Source organism: Dasypus novemcinctus, chromosome X (assembly GCF_030445035.2).
Source record: "Dasypus novemcinctus isolate mDasNov1 chromosome X, mDasNov1.1.hap2, whole genome shotgun sequence".
NCBI lineage: Eukaryota > Metazoa > Chordata > Mammalia > Cingulata > Dasypodidae > Dasypus > Dasypus novemcinctus.
Genome location: NC_080704.1, coordinates 20,983,841 through 21,001,075, shown reverse-complemented (window position 1 = coordinate 21,001,075; position 17,235 = coordinate 20,983,841). Strand labels below are relative to the sequence as shown.

The following is a 17,235-nucleotide window of genomic DNA, read 5'->3' as shown; positions in this document are numbered from 1 at the left end:
CTGCAGCTGCTTCTTGGCTCTTTTTCTTGGATTGCAGGCTCTGGGGGAAGCCAGCTGCCGTGTCTTGAGGAGAGGTCCATGTGGTGAGGAGTGAAGGCCTTGCCTCAGCAAAGAACTGAGGGCTCCTGTGTAACAGAGCTTGGAGGCAGGTTCCCCAGCCCCAGGTCCAGCCTTCAGAGGACTGCAGTCCCTGCCGACGTCTGGACCGCCACCTCAAGAGGCACCCTGAGCCAGAACATCCAGCTACGCCATGTCCAGATTCCTGATCCATAGAAACTGTGAGGTAATAAATGTTTGTGGCTTTAAGCTACTATGTTTTGAGGTAATTTGTTATGCAGCAAGAGATGACTAGTGGATGTGCCAACCTTTGTAGTCAGGGAGACCAAATGATATTACTGGAAGCCCCACCTGAGGCAGAAACATACAGGAATGGACAAGTGGCAGTTTCCCAAAGGAAAGCTAGGGTGGCAGTACCAGAAAAAGGGAGCTCTTGCTGATCCTCGAAAGGATACTGGGTAGGGCAAAATAATGCCCGTCTACTGCAGTCCCTCGCACAAGTAGGATTTCAGCTGACGGCCAGTCCCTGCCCACCATCCTGCGCCGATGGACCTGAAGCTCAGCAGTAGACTGGGCCCAGGCTCCAGTCACTATTACTACCCAACAATTTGTTATCAAATGTACTAATTTAGCCCCTGTCCTAATTTTCCCTTTTACCAAGAGATTGGGCTTTGGTGTCAGCCGTGACCTTGAGCAAGTTACTTGACCTCTCTAAGACTTAAGTTTCCTCATCTGTAAAATGGGATAGCAGTTGTACTTACTTCTTGGTGGGGGGGGGGGGCAGAGGGGGAGTAAGGATTAAATGAACATATATGCTTAGCCTAGTACATCCCACCTGAAGAATCTAATAAATGTTGACTACTTGTATTATTTATATTTGCAGTAGGCTAAATTATGCCACTCCCCCAAATACATCCAGTCCTAATCCCTGGAACCTGTGGATGCTACCTTCCACGGCAAAGACTTTGCCAGTGTGATGGAGGGTCCTGAGATGGGAAGATGAGCCTGGATTATCTGGATGGGCCCCAGATGCTCTCACACATATCCTTATAGGAGGGAGGCAGAGGGAGACTACACATACACACACAGAAGGGGAGAAGGCGATATGACCCTGGAGGCAGAGATTGGAACAATGAGGCCAGAAGCCCAGGAGTGCAGAGGCAGCCACCAGAAGCTGGAAGAGGCCAGGATTGGATTCTTCATGAGAACCTCCAGAGGGAATGGGGTCCTGCTGACACCTTGATTTCAGCCCAGGGAAACAGATTTCAGGTTTCTGGCCTCCGGAACTATAAGAGAATAAATCTGAGTTGTTTTCAGCCACTAAGTTTGTGGTAATTTATTATAGCAGCCACAGGAAACTAAGACAATGTTATTCTCTAAAAGCCACCTTCGGGAAGCAGATTAGGCCCAAAGGAGAGGGCGTCCACCTACTACATGGGAGGTTCAAGTTTCAAACCCAGGGCCTCCTGACCTGTGTGGTGAGCTGGCCCACATGCAGTGCCGTGCCACGCAGGGGTGTCCCCCACGTAGAGGAGGCCCACGCGCAAGGAGCATGCCCTGTTAGGAGAGCCGCCCAGTGCAAAAAAAGTACGACCCATCCAGGAACGGCACCACACACACAGAGAGCTGACACAGCAAGATGACGCAACAAAAAGAAACACAGATTCCTGGTGCCGCTGACAAGAATGCAAACGGACACAGAAGAACACACAGTGAATGGACACAGAGAGCAGACAACTGGGGTTGGGGAGAAGGGGAGAGAAATAAATAAATAAATAAAATCTTAAAAAAAATTAAAATAAAATAAAAGCCACCTGCAGCTGTCCAGGCCCTGGAAGTCAGTATAAAAGAAGACGTGAGCGAGAACCAGCAAGATGGCGGCGGAGTAAGGAGCTCCATGAGTCAGCTCCTGCTACAGAGCAGTTAGTAAACACCCAGAGCTCTCTGGAGCTAGCTGAAGCACCTGTTTGGGGGCTCCAGGAGGCCAGAAGAGCAGCCTGCAACATCCTTGAAGGAGTGGAAGGAGGAGACTGCCCGTCTACGAGACTTGTAAGTAGAGCGCTCCACGCCCCGGAGGCCAGGGCCCATCCCCCACTGCAGGCACAAGCTGCCTCGGGAGCTTTCCGCGGCTGGAATTGAAAGCTCCACTTCCTAAAGATGAGGGAGGAAGAGGCAGTTGGGCACCAACTTCAGCTACTGAGGAGTAAATTCAGTGGGCTAAAGTATAATCCTGAGAACAGCTAAAGTTTGAGCCTGTCCAGGTCAGAAAGAGGCCGGGAGCTGCCATCTTAACTCTGTGCCTGGCACGAGGGGAAGCAGGGCGGACTGAGGATCCCAGTGCTGGTGGGGACCGGCTTCTTTCTTCCCATCCAGGTCAGACTGCAGCTCTAGCCTAGGCCCCAGTGCCACCTCCAGCAGGAGGAAGCTGCAGGGACCTGCACCAGCCTCTCTGAGAAGTTACTGGCTAAGCTGCGGAGACCGGTGATTATCCTACTCTAGTGGCATGAGCTGCCCCAAGAGCTATTCTGTGGCTGGAATTGGAAGCTCTATTTCCCAAAAATAGGGGAGGAGGGGATGGTTGGTTGCCGATTTTGGCTACTGATTGGTAGACTTTTTGGCTGGCTAAGATATAACCCTGGGAACAGCTGGGGTGGGAACCAGCCCAAGTCAGAAAGAGGCCATCACTGTGACTCCGCCCCCAGCCTGAGGGGAAGCTGGGCTGACCAAAAGTCACGGTGACAGGAGGAACCGGTTTCTTTCACCCAGATCAACCTGCAGCCCTAGCCTAGGCTTCAGGCCCACCTCTGGCAGGGAGGAGCTGGCAGGCCCTGCACAAGCCTATACAGGTAACTGCAGGTAACTTTGGCTGGAATAGACTGAAAATCAGAAGTCTACCAGGGCAACAGCGGTCATCTTGGACCCACACAGCATAGACTGGTGCCCACATTGCAGCTCCATCCCCACCCCAGGCAGGGGAGAATGGGATGTGAAGCTTCATCAGTCTCTCTGGGCCACTACAGTCTAGGCCTACACAACTTGGATTATTCCACACAGCTGTGACTCTCTCCCTACCCCTCACAAAAGAGAAAGTTGGAAGAAGCTTCATGGGTCCCTGGCACAATGAGGGCAGTTTGAGCCTCCACAGCTTACAGCACCAAATACATGCTTGGCACCTACTGCACAAGACAGCAAGGGAGAAAGGACAGGAAGCCCTAAACTAAAGAGAAAAACTGCACCCAGAATAAATACTCTAGTAATCCAGATGCGAAGACTCCAACAAAAAATTACAAACCACACCAAGAAACAGGAAGCTATGGCCCAGTTAAAGTAACAAGATAAGCCTCCAGATGACAGAAAGGAGTTGAGACAACTAATTATAGATGTTCAAACAAATCTCCTTAATAAATTCAATGAGATGGCTAAAGAGATTAAGGATATAAAGACGACATTGGATGAGCACAAAGAATAATTTGAAAGCATACATAGAAAAACAGCAGATCCTATGGGAATGAAAGGTGCAATAAATGAAATTTAAAAAAACATTGGAATCATATAATAGCAGAAGAAAGGATTGGTGAGCTTGAAGAATTGGCCTCTGAAAGTGAACATACAGGGAAACGGACTTTGGCCCAGTGGTTAGGGCGTCCGTCTACCATATGGGAGGTCCGCGGTTCAAGCCCCGGGCCTCCTTGACCCGTGTGGAGCTGACCATGCGCAGTGCTGATGCGCGCAAGGAGTGCCGTGCCACGCAGGGGTGTCCCCCGCGTGGGGGAGCCCCATGTGCAAGGAGTGCGCCCATGAGGAAAGCCGCCCAGCGTGAAAAGAAAGAGCAGCCTGCCCAGGAATGGCGCCGCCCACACTTCCCGTGCCGCTGACGACAACAGAAGCGGACAAAGAAACAAGACGCAGCAAATAGACACCAAGAACAGACAACCAGGGGGGGGGGGAATTAAATAAATAAATAAATCTTTAAAAAAAGAAAAAAAAAAAAAGAAAGTGAACATACAGAAGAACAGATGAAGAATGGAAAAAATTGAAGAAGGTCTCAGGGAACTAAAAGACATGCAAACATATATGTGTCATGGGTTCCCAAGAACGAGAAGAGAAGGGAAAAGGGGCAGAAGGAATATTTGAAGAGATAATGGTAGAAAATTTCCCAACTCTATTGAAGGACATAGATATCCATGTCCAAGAAGCACAATGTACTCCCATCTGAAAAAATCCAAATAGACCAACTCCAAGACATATACTGATCAGAATGTCAAATGCCAAAGACAAAGAGAATTCTGAGAGCAGCAAGAAAAAAGCAAAGCATAACATATAAGGGATATCCAATAAGATTAAGGGCTGACTTCTCACCAGAAACCATGGAGGCAAGAAGACACTGGTCTGATATATTTAAGATGCTACAAGAGAAAAACTTCCAGCCAAAAATCTTATATCCAGCAAGACTGTCTTTCAAAAACGAGGGTGAAATTAGAATATTCACAGATAAACAGAAACTGAGAGAATTTCTAAGCAAGAGACCAGATTTTCAGGAAATACTAAAGGGTGTGCTAGAGCCTGAAAGAAAAGACAGGAGAGAGAGGCCTGGAAGAGAGTCTAGAAATGAAGATTATATCAATAGAAGTAACTAAAGGTGTCAAAAGAGTGGTGAAAATAAAATATGACACATACAATTCAAATAGGAATAAACCGATGATGTAAAGCACTTCTATTCAGAAAACTGCAACTCAGTGTTAAAACAAATTTTAAAAGCCCGAAATAACTGGAAGAACATTCCATGCTCATGGATTGAAAGACTAAATATCATCAAGATGTCAATTCTACTCAAATTGATATACAGATTTAATGTAATCCCAATAAAAAATTCCACCAGATTAAAGAAAAAATAGAAAACACAATCATTAAATTTATTTGGAAAGGTAAGGAGTCCTGAATAGCCAGAAACATCAAAAGAGGAAAGTGAACCCTTATCTCCAGACTTTAAATTATAATACCTACCTATACTGGTAAAAACAGCATGGTACTAGCCTGAAAACAGACACAATAGACCAATGGAACCAAATTTATGGTTCAGAAACAGACCCTCACAGGTATGGTCAAGTGATTTTTGACTAGCCTGTCAAAGTCACACAGCTCGGGCAGAACAATCCAGTCAACAAAAGGTGCTGGAAGAATTGGACATCCATAGCTGAAAGAAGGAAAGAGGATCCCTACCTCACACCTTATCCAAAAATTAACTCAAAATGGATAAAAAAAAACTAAAAAGCAAGAACCATAAAACTTCTAGAAGAAATTGTAGGAAAATATCTTCAGGACCTGGTGGTAGATGGTGGGTTCTTAAAGGAGACAGGAGAAGGACTGAATAGACTACTGATGTTTAATGTTTGTAGAAGTTTTAATTAGCTATACTCTAAAGGTATGGAAATGTATAGAGTACATGGTAACACACGGTGAGTAACAGCTTGTGTAAAAATGGGGATGTGACTGAAAATGGTAATCTAGTTACATAAATGCCAATTGACAGAATACTAGAGAATAATCTAGGAAGTGGATAGCACAGTAAACCAAGAGGTGGATGAGAATTGTGGTTGATGGTACAGATGCAAGAGTGTCCTTTGTTAGCTAGAACAAATGTGTATCACTACTGCAGGGTGTTGGGAATGTGGAGAAGCATGGGAAAAATACAGCTGGAATGACCTATGGACTGTAGTTAGTAGTAATAATATATTCTTGCATCTATGCAAAGATGTACTGTGTGTTGATACTGAGGCAGTATGGAAAATGTGAGCCAAATGTACACTATGGACATGGTAATAATCAGATGATATTCTTTTATCTGTAACAAATTACAGACCACATTGTGGTGTGTGGATGGAGGGGTGTTGTTTGGGAATTCTGCATAAGTGCATGATTGTTTTATAAGTTTACAGCTTCTGCCATAAAAAAATATATTTAAAAAAAATAGGATGGGTTGGGGGAAAAACACACCACATGTAAGATAAGGACTATGATTAGTAGTAAGATTTTGACAATATTTTCTCATAATTTGTAACAAACATCTCCCGACAATGCAAGGTGTTGGTGGAGGGTTGATGTATGGGACCCCTGTATGATGTTATGCATGTTTGCTTTGTAAGTTCACAACTTTTACTATACACTTAATTGTTTATGTATGTTCATATATAAATGATATAAAGATAATAATAGGATTGCTTAGGGGAAAAATATACTTTAGTAGTAATATTTTGACAATGCTCTTTAATTATTAGTTAAAAAGGTTTAAAAACAATGCAAGTTATTGGTGGTAGGGTGAGATGTTATGTGTTTGTTTGATGTTATATATGTTTGTTTTGTAAGTTCACAACTATTATACACTTATTGTTTATGTATGAGTGATATATTGCAATAAATTAAAAAAAGAGAAGATGTAGAAATGGGAGCGATTTAGCAATGAGACTTCCTCATGGTTCCTAACCTTTCCTACCGAACACATAGAGATAGCCTATATTTCATGGATTAAATGTAGATAATCATTTTACCTTGCAAGCTAAAGAGATAAGAACTTGGCAGAAAATTAGACTTGAACGTTCTAAAGAGGGAAGAAGAAATAGAAAAATTAAGCTTCCTTACTACTAATGGCATAAACTTCAGTGACACCTCATCTAAACAAAACACACACACACACACACCTTTAAATTGTATTAACACACTTGTTCTGGATCTCTTTTCTAACAATCCTCCTTAGAATGCTTCTTTATCACCTTGTTATCACCTTCAAATTTTGCTACACTGAGTAAATTGCTAGTGAAATATGTCGATGGAGCAAAGATTCATCAAAGCCGTCTATTCAAATCCCTCCCTCAGTCTGCCAGCTTCTATTTCAGGAATGTAATTAAAATTGACTGTAGCAGCTTGAATTCTCACTGGATACAGTGTCTGCTGGCAAATGTCTTTTGCGGATCCCATTTAAATTCTATATTAATTATAAGTTTCATCTAATTACAACTCCTACTTTGGGGTCCTTCTTTACCCTTTATGACTTGATATTCCAATGGAGCTGCAAGTGACTGGTCTGTGTGTACATTGTGCTTGCATTTTTCTGAGTACTTTGAGGCAGTTCCTCGAGTAGAAAATTAGAATTTGTGCCTGAAAAATTCCTATTGCCTGGGGGACTATTCCCAGCAAATGTTGCCCCCACTGATGGGAGTTCTTCAGCCTTAATGTCTTGGTTCTCATCAGGCCACCTTCAAAACCACCCTATCCTGGGTGCTAGGGCAAGCATGTTAGACATGCAGAGCACAAACCCCTGGGTGTTAGACAGACAAAACCCCAGATGGTACAGCCACAAAGACAACAGCTCCTGCTGCTAACTGAGATTGAATTGTGTGTGGGTAGCAGAAATAGAAATAGGTTCTACCTCTCCTCTTGTGGCTTCCCACTAACGACATAATGATGGAGCGAATGCCAAAACTTCCAGAGCTTAAAAATCCTGATTTCACAGTAACTGAGCTCCTGTAAGATTGTCAGGGCTGTGTGACACAATGACAGAGGAGGTAGTTACAAGAGGCACAAACCTAGCAGAAGCAGCAGGAGACAAAAGGAATGCAGCCCATATGCCCAAGATACAGACACCATAGGTGCTGGGTGGGCAGGTCAAGGCTCTGGTGCACAAGGGGATCTGACTGTGAAATTTTCTTAACGATCGAATTATTATATATACCAGGATTTTCAGTGTTTGGGTCTTCAGGGTCTTGACATTCTTATATCAGGGATGCTGAGGCTTTATTGCAACTTTTTAATCTGTGGCCAAATGCATGCTATTTATCTTCTGTGGCTGCCTCCAGTTTTTGGTTTTGTGTTCAGTTCGTTCTAAATGGAAAATAAAATGCCATTTAAAGATAACTGCTCAAGGTCCAAATTGCTCTTAAAGATAATTGCCTGAGGTCAGAGAGTTGGTGGGTAGCAGGGCAAGTTAGCCCTTGAAGCCAGCCAGATCCATCCACTCTGCCACCCTGCCTGCTTAAGAGGCGAAGCACAGATTTGTTCACATAAGCCATTAATCACCAGAATATTCGGAGGCAATACAAGAAGGAAGGTTGTCGGTTACAGTGATCTAAAAGCATTTTCTTAAAGGATCACTGTAGCTGCTGCCAAATCTAATAATCACAATGAAACTTCCTTAATGACTATACCCAGTAACATTGACTTTGTGGTTGAGTTGATGTGTACTTTTTTATTCTCTATAATGAAAAGATCTGTTTAACAAATTAGTTGTATAAACAAGATTATTGGGGAGAGAGGCTCTTTTCAATCCCTCTAGAAGCAATCATTTACATTCAACACAAACACTTGATGTGCAAAATATAAGCACTAAATTAGTATACTGATGGCGAAAATTTTTATCTGTTGGTTAAAGTTGGATTCCATTATTAGTCTAAAGAGACTATATATTCTTGAACACATAAAAACTTCATTTGCTTTAGATCAAAATATTCACACTCTCCTTTACACAAATATGTTTTTCTTACCTCATTAATGCAATTAGCAAGTTTGACTATTTCTAAAGTAATGAAAATCTATTCTAACCCTTTCATTTTTTGAATGAGTAAACGTGAGGCCCAAAAAGCTTAAATGAGGGAAATATACATCATCATGTGAAACTCAGGTTACTGTCATAGACCTGAGCAGTTTCATGAGTACAAAGACAGTTCAAAGTCATTGGCATTTTCCTGTTGCTGCTGCTGCTACAGTAAGCTTCCACTTCTGCCATCTATTCCTCCTATACCAGTTTAATCGGTATGGTCAATTGGTAAATGGTGTGCATTTCAGCCTTCTGTGTCTCCTGTACCACAGGGGCTAGGAAGTGAAATACTACATTCCCCATCTTTATTTCTGAATATAAATTAGGTTCTGCCACTCATAAGCTTTGGATGATAGAAGTGAGGTGGAAGCCATCTTCCTGCTGCTTTAGTATTGTTACTGGTAAGCACAATCCTGAAGATGTGGGGGTTTTATGTTCCCAAAGCCCAAGGTATAGTCAGCCTCTTGGGTATCAAGAAGCTGTTGTAACCATGGAGATTAGATTTTAGCTCTGCATCCAGTTTTTAAGTAGTAGCCCCCTGCTCTTCACTTTCTCTTCACTGCACTATGCTCTCTGGTCTCCCAGGCCAAAGGGGCTGCCAGGGTCTCCTGTCTACCCCCATCAGCTACTCTGGGCTATTCTAGGACAGCTGGAGGATCCAGGACTCCACACTCACCTTAATGCCTGCACTCCCTGCAAATGAAAGCTAGTGGGGGTCTCTAGGAGACTTAGTTTTTCTCTTGCTCTGACTTCTTCCTTGCAAAAAAAATTTTTATAAATCATTTCTGGAGAAAAAAAATCTTTCTCATAATACAAAGTTGGATACATAGTAGAGTAAAAAATTATGGAGGGAAGCAGATGTGGCTCAAGCGATTGGGCTCCCATCTACCATATGGGAGGTCCAGGGTTCGACAATTGGGGCCTCCTGGTAAAGGCAAGCTGACCTGCACGGCATGCTGGCCCGAGCAGAAGTGCTGGCCTGCTCAGGAGTGCTGGCCCATGTGGAGAGCTGGTGCAGCAAAATGATGCAACAAAAAGAGACACAGAGGAGAGACAATAAGAGACACAGCAGACCAGGGAGCTGAGGTGGTGCAAGCAATTGAACCATAAGGTCTCAGGATCAGTTCCTGGTGCCACCTAAAGAGAAGACAAGCAGACATACAGAAGAACACACAGCGAATGGGCACAGAAAGGAGACAGCGAGTACAAAAACATGAGGGGGTGAGGGGAGAAATAAATAAATAAATAAATAAATAAATAAATAAATAAATAAATAAATAAATAAATCTCTTAAAAAAATATTACGGAGGCCCCTGAAAGCAAAACCTTTGCACTTAATCTTGTAAGAAGAGAAGCAAGGAAATGTTTTTAGCATGAAGACAGAGGTGTGTTTGAAAGATAAGTCTAACAAGAATTAGAAGAGAAGGATGTGGAATCAGGTAAGTCATTTAGGAAGCTATATTGGTAGTGCATTCATTCACTCATTCAACAGATGTTTTTCAAATCATCATGACTCCCCAGGCCTTGCACCAGATGCTGCGGATACAACAGAAGCCTATGAGAAGCTTATAGGAATTAAGTGAGAAATTGCAATCCAGTGTAGTAAGTGCTAAACATGGGGTACTAAGAAGACACACAAGGACAACTAGAGAAAGTAACATTTAAGTTGACAATAGAAGGATGGGTAGGAGTCAGCCTGGTGGTCAGAAGGGCCATCCATATTCAAAGTGAAGATGAATATTCAAAGACTCAGAGGTGAGAAAGAGAGAGAGAGAAAGCGCCTCTTTGAGGAATTCAAAGAAGTTCTGTTTGTCTACAGCAGAGAGTTAGAGGATATAGAAGAGGTCAGAGAGAAGGAAGCCTTGAAGGGCTTTCCAAGCCTGTTAGAGTTCAGAGTTTCTCTTCAGAGCAACAGGAAGCAAACCACTGAAGCAGAGCAGTGGCGTGATTACATTTTCTTTCTGAAAGATCATTCTTGCTACCATATGGAAAATGGATTGGAAGGGAGGGAATTGAAGGCTGAGCGAACAGCTGGGAAAGGAGGGCAGTAGTAGATGGCAATGGAAGAGACCCAAAACACATTTCAAAGAAGCATCTTCAAGACTGCCTTTTATACCACCTTCTAAGAAATCATTTTTTTTACATCGTATAAATGGAAATGTGGGCTTTGACACACCTCTCTCACTTCTTCACATTGGAGTGATCTAACCACTGGACACTTATTAACAGGTACCACCACACACTCAATGGCAGTTGCTAAAATTAATGCCCTTATTAAAAACTTAATTAAGTTAATCAATTCCAATAGGGTAGTTTTGCAAACAAAATGCAAGCTTTTTTGTGATGGCAAATGTATACCTCATTTCTCCGACTGAAATCTTACTTTCTAAAGGACAGAGACTATGGTGTGAGATGACTCTGGAAAAGGACTTTTGTCTTTATCTGAAGAGCAACAGGAAGCCATGGAGGGATTCTAGGTAGGGAATTGACACAGATATGCATTTTGGGGCATATTTTTCAAAACTTCTTTGTTATGAAAAATCTCAACATACTCAAAAGCATAGAGAATAAGTAAAATGAACTGCCATATCATCACCCCAAAAACAACTATTAACAATTATCATACTTGATTCATTTATCCCTTTTTCTTCTCTTTTTAAAATGAAATATCTTAAGCAAATCCCAAGTGTTATGACATTTAACCCCTAAAATCTCCAGTGTATATAGCTAATGAATATGGCCACCTTTTTTCATATAATCAACAAACCATTATCACATTGAGTGAAATTAACATAATTCCTTAACATCATCTAATACCCACCCTGTATTCAAATTCCCCAATGGTCTCAAAAAATATTTTTTTTATTGTCAGTTTATTTGAATCAGGATCTAAACAAGGTCCACACATTGTGTTTGTTAGGTCTCTCAAATCTCTTGTAATCACTTTGTAACAGCCTTCCTTCCCTCTTTTTGTTTCATGTCATTGACCTGTGGAAGAAAACATCGTCAGCTGTTTTGTGGAATATTCCACCTTCTATATTAGTCTGCTTGCTTCTTCATGGTAGTGTTTAACTTGATCCTCTAACTCCTGTATTTCCTCTAAAGGCTTGATTGGATTTGGTTCAACATTTTGGAGAATAGAGTATTACATAGGCAATTCTCTGCACTTCCTATTACTTCACATCAAGAGGCAGAGGGGAGGCTGAGAAGGTATTCAGATGCTTAATGCATGTAGAAGTTTTAATTAATTTGACTGTAAAAGTGTGGAAATGGATAAAGTTGATGGTAACACATTATAGTGAGTAGAACTAATGCAGCTGGTTTATAAGTGGATTGTGGCTGAAAAGAGTAGTCTAGGGATGTAAATGTCAATTGAAAGAAAGCTGGAGAATAATCTAAGGACTGAATAACACAGTGACCCCAGAGGTGGATGACAATTGTGGTTAATAGTACAAATGCAAGAATGTCCTTCTGTGACCTAGAACAAATATATATCACTACTGCAGGGTGGTGGGAATGTGGAGAAGCATGGGAAAAATACAATTAACGTAACCTATGGACTATAGTTAACAGCAATACTGTAATATTCTTGCATCAATGCCAAAGATATACTGTGATAATAATAAGGGGGTATGGAAAAAATATGCCAAATGTATGCTATGGACCATGGTTAGTGGTAACAGTCTGATATTATCTCATAATCTGCAACAAATGTTCCACAACAATGTAGTGTGTTGGTGAAGGGGTGTTGTATGGGAATTCCACACCTGGGCATGATTGTTTTGTAAGTTCACAACCTCTCTAATATAATTTTTTAAAAAGAGGCAGAGAAGGTCTGCTAGCCCCCTTTCATAGTGAGTGATGGACTCAGGTGATGACAGCCAGATGCAGCCATTGTAAAGATTCCTGTCCTTAACAAACAGTAAGTGATGCTTTGGCACCCTGATTTTATCCCAGCATGGTTTTTCTTTCCTCTATGATGATTATTGTCTGTATCACCTATTTCATTGGGAGTGTCAAAATGGTGATTTTCTAATTCTATCATTCCTCTCATGCTTATTAGCTACAAGTCTTCTGAAAAGAACCTTTTACATCAACTAAGACTATTTGGTAATCCTAAAATAAGATTAGGCTTAACAAATTCATAATTCTCTCCCCTTAATTACCACTTTTCAGAGTAAGGTGTTGATGACCTAGTTATTTCCAATGGCAACTGGTAAGTTTGTTTTTTTGCATTCTCTTTCATATTATCAATCTGAACTTGCAGATTTTGTATACTCAATGTGTTTAAATCTATTGTCATTTAAAAATATATATTTTACTTTTTTATTCCCCCCCTTCCCCACTGCATGCACTCACTGTCTGCTCTGTGTCCATACTGATATGGGAGAGAGGCACTCAATCGCTTGCGCCACCTCAGCTCCCTGGTTTGTTGTGTCTCTCACTGTCTTTTCCTCTGTGGCTCTTTTTTGTTGTGTTAGTTTGCCGTGTGGGCCAGCTCTTCATACGGGCCAACTTGCCTTCACCAGGAGACCTGAGGAACCAAACCTGGAACCTCCCATATGGTAGACGGGAGCCCAACCACTTGAGCCACATCTGCTTCCCCTGACATTATTTTTTAATGCCTCAATTATCCCACCTGAATCCAATGGGAGCCCTTCAAAGTGGTTCCTGTTTCCTTCTGAAAGAAAAAGGGTCAGCTTTTAAATTTCATGCCCCAGACCTGGAATCAGTCATTCAAGGAGCTCTGATCCTTTTTATTCATTCTTTCCATTTCTTTTTAATGGAGAATGGCATATGAAGGCCACTCTCAGTGCGAGGAGCAGATTTGTTTCTTGTTTTTTTTAAGGAAATACCAGGGATTGAACCTGGGACCTTGTACATGCAAAGCAGGTGCTCGACCACTGTGTTACACCCATTCTGCAGATGCTTTTGAATAGATCCCTTAGACTACAGAGAGAACAGAATGTAAGAGGCCAGAGTGGATACAGGTAGTCCAGTTAGGAAGCTCTAACAGTAGCCAAATAAGATGGTGGCATGGATAAAGGAGGCGGTGATGGAGATAGGGGCAAGTGGATGGACTTAAAAGATATTAGGGAGGTGCAACTGACAAGGCTTGGTGAAGGAGTGCATATGATGGGTGACAGAGAAATGCCAAGGCTAACTCAGGGCCTTCTGGTAGATTGATAGTCACAAAGGAAAAAGAGTGTTTGAAGAGGACCAGGGAGACCAGTGTGTGGGAAGATCATAAATTCAGTTTGGAGTCTGTGGGCAAGCTGCCGACGCCTTGTTAGACGTAGGAAAACCTCTCTAACTATAAGGCCTTTGGGGTTCCACCCAAAAGATGGCGCTGAGGCATGTCCCTCAGAAATCTGCCTTCCCCACAGCAACTAGAGCGCATGAACCAATCAGCCTCACTAAATTAGCATAGCCAGTAAGCTGCTTGCACTTTGCCTCACGGTCTATAAAAGCTACTACACTTCCTCAATAAATCAGACCCGCGCCACCAGCCTGCGTCTCCAGAGCGGTTACTGTGTGTTGTCTTGCTCTGTTCGTCCTTACCTCTTCAGGAGCGGGGCCGCTGGACGGCACCGCAACAGGAGTCTGATGACTTTGAAGTACCTTTGAGTCACCCAGAAGATGTCCAGTAGAGAAATGAATATACATGCTTGGCACACAGAGGAGAGACCTGGGATAAAGATAAAAATGTGTATACAAGTTATCTATGTACACATGGCTGTTTCTGGGTTTGTCTGTTTAAGACACTGGTTCTTCAGATAGTCTAGATATTCTTTGGCTGTAATATTCTACTAGTCTGCTGCTTGTCTTTAAACTTGTAGTATATGTTTGGCAACAAATTCCCTATTCTTTTTCATGGGCCTGGTTGTCTACTTCTTCATCAGTACCACGCTGCTTTACTTACATAGCTGTTCAGTACATTTTGATATCTGAGAAAGTATTATCTCTGATTGGGATTATTAATTTATATTTCTCCTGCCATTCAACATTCCTCTTTGGTAAGAAATCTATAAGGTCCACTCCCTATTTGTTTGCATTTGTCATTCAAAATCTCAACATACATATTACGGTTCCCGGGTTTACTGATAATTTTCCTTTACATTTTAGGTTGAAAAAGGATTTTAATCTAACATCAGTCTTTCTTAATTCACACCATGCTGGTGAAATCCTGAAATATTTTCCTTAGTTAGCCAATCCTCCCCATGGGTTCTAGATTCTGGTGAATTTCCAAGAGTATTTATTTCTTTTTGATCTTGCATCTGGATGTGGGGGTCTTTCCATATTAATTTTGACTAATTTCTATCTACCCATTAAGTACCTCAACTAGACTAGGGAACTAAGTGATCTCAGACTTCTTGTATTTAATTGAATGTTATCAGATGTTAGCTTACTCTTATCTAACAGACAGGCAAACTCCTTTCCACTCTTAGAATTTAAGCAACAAAAGAGCAATGTGGAGAGTCTTTGACTTGTAAGCAACTTTTAGATTGCTTTTAGAAACAGGTTTTTCAATGTCCCAGAGCATTAAGAGTGTTAACTGTGTGAGCTAAAGCCTTATTTGTTGTGAGAAAAGGAGGGGTAGGTTGATCTCTATGACTTGCCTAATGTATTTTACAAGTGGAAAAATTAAATATGACATAAATCTGATCAAACTATGACTAGCTAAGTTTTCATCATTCATTGAAATGCTTATCCAACTATTACCAGGCTAAAGGTTTTTTAAAAGGTGGATATTTTACATGAAAATGTGGAACAGAAATTAGTTATAAAAATAACCTTTGTCAGAAAAGGTTTTTGGTTTTTTTTCCCTGTCAGAAAGGTCTTTTGGTATTTACTAAAACATATGAATCTACTCCCCAGCTCCCTCAATATTTCAAGTCTGGAGTCTCTAACACACTTACGAATTTTGAAACTTCTTAGACTTCAGTACTTTTACAAAAGGAGCTTTTTTTTTCAAAAGAGCACTCATTTACATAGTAATGACACTAGTCGAATTGCAAGTTCATTGAAAAGTCTCAGCAACCCCAAACTGACCTTGCCGGTCTTTTTACATAACTGCAAGATGCTTTTGTACATGTTTTTTCTCTCAGGACTTCATACGGCTTCAGTGACTTCTACCATCTCTCCTCAATCCTCTCCTACAAACTCCATCTCATCCATCAAGGTCCAGTTCAAATGCCACCTCCTCTAGAAGCCTAACTTTATTCTCCCAGGCAGAATTAGTCACTTTTCTCATAGTAGGCTGCCCTCACCTCTGTATATATCTGTTTACTTGCTTATCTTTCTTTCAAAATTCTGAGTTCCCCAAAAGCTTGTCTTTGTTTCCTCAGCACTGAAAAACATCCTACAGTAGTTGTGCTCATAAATTGAATGAACAAAGAAATATTAAACTTTGAGCTTTTCTTATCTTCCTCCTTTTAGTATTTCAGTCTTTATTCCTTTCCTTAATATGCTCTCATAAGTTTTTCAATAATAATAATATATTGTTTTTCATAGTACTTTTTTTTTTCTTTCATAGTACTTTGTACTTTCTTTAGTAGTTTCATTCATCTCTTTCTTTTGAGTCCTTCAACTATCCTTTGATGGGCAGGCCCTGTGGCAGGTTGGGTTATGTACCCCAGGAAAAAACAAACATGTTCTTAATCTTAATCCCATTCCTGTAGGACCTTTGTAATGAACCCATTGTAAGAACCATTTGTACACAGGATCTTTTGAAGATGTTATTTTTAGTTAAGGTTTGGCCAACTGAATCAGGATGGGTTGTAATCCTATTACTGGAGGCCTTAAAAAGAGAAAGCCACTGGGAAGAGCTGGAAGCCGGAAGTCAGCAGGAACCTGGAAGAGAAAGGAGAGGACATTGCCATGTGATTGGGAAAGCCAAGGGATCCCCAGGACTGCTAATCCTGCAGCATGCTATGGACCTGGGGAGGAAGCAAGCTTACAGCCTCCGAAACTATGAGAGAGTGAATTCCCATTGTTTAAGTCAACCCACGGTGTGGTATTTGTCTTAGCAGCCAGAAAACTAAGGCAATGCCCCATCCCACCCCCTATTTTTATCAGTGGGGAAACAGAGATCGAGACATATGAAGTGCCATAAGACTGTACATTTAGTAAGAGAATCAGAAATGGATCCTGGGCTTTCTGACAACTAGTGTAGTGCTTTTTTATCCCATGATATGACACTTTTTCCGTAATATCATCTACTCCCCAGAAGATTAGTTGAGCTAAAATATAAAAACAAACTCAAAGCAAACATCACCTTAATGCAAAACTTTGAATGCTTTCCTTTGAATAAGGTAAAAAGACAAAAATAACCATTCCCAACACATCAAATTGAACATTCTCGAATGTCTTAAATATTGCATAATTAAAAGTTTTTCAAATAGTTTAAAAAGCATAGCCTATTCTTAAACTTCTGATTTGGTATTTTCTCTAATTTCTCCTCTAAATAATAGTATTTGTTTTAATCTGGAGAAAAACCACATCTTGATTTTTTTTTACGGTATTCTAAAATATAGAAAAATTACACTGGCATGCTTCATACATTTTTGGATGAACTATGTCCCTTGTAA

General features: G+C 41.3%; 1 protein-coding gene across 2 annotated transcripts in view; it reads left to right on the top strand.

Moving 5' to 3' along the window:
- The first annotated feature begins 2,012 nt into the window (after positions 1–2,012).
- The window catches only part of SCML2 (Scm polycomb group protein like 2), a 212,883-nt gene continuing 197,660 nt past the window's right edge, over positions 2,013–17,235 (top strand). The window contains exon 1 of one of the 2 annotated variants that reach the window (XM_012522124.4): positions 2,013–2,106. The gene's annotated coding sequence lies outside the window, so the exon portion shown is untranslated. The remainder of the gene's footprint in view (positions 2,107–17,235) is intronic. The other variant, XM_058292388.2, reaches the window with a different exon arrangement.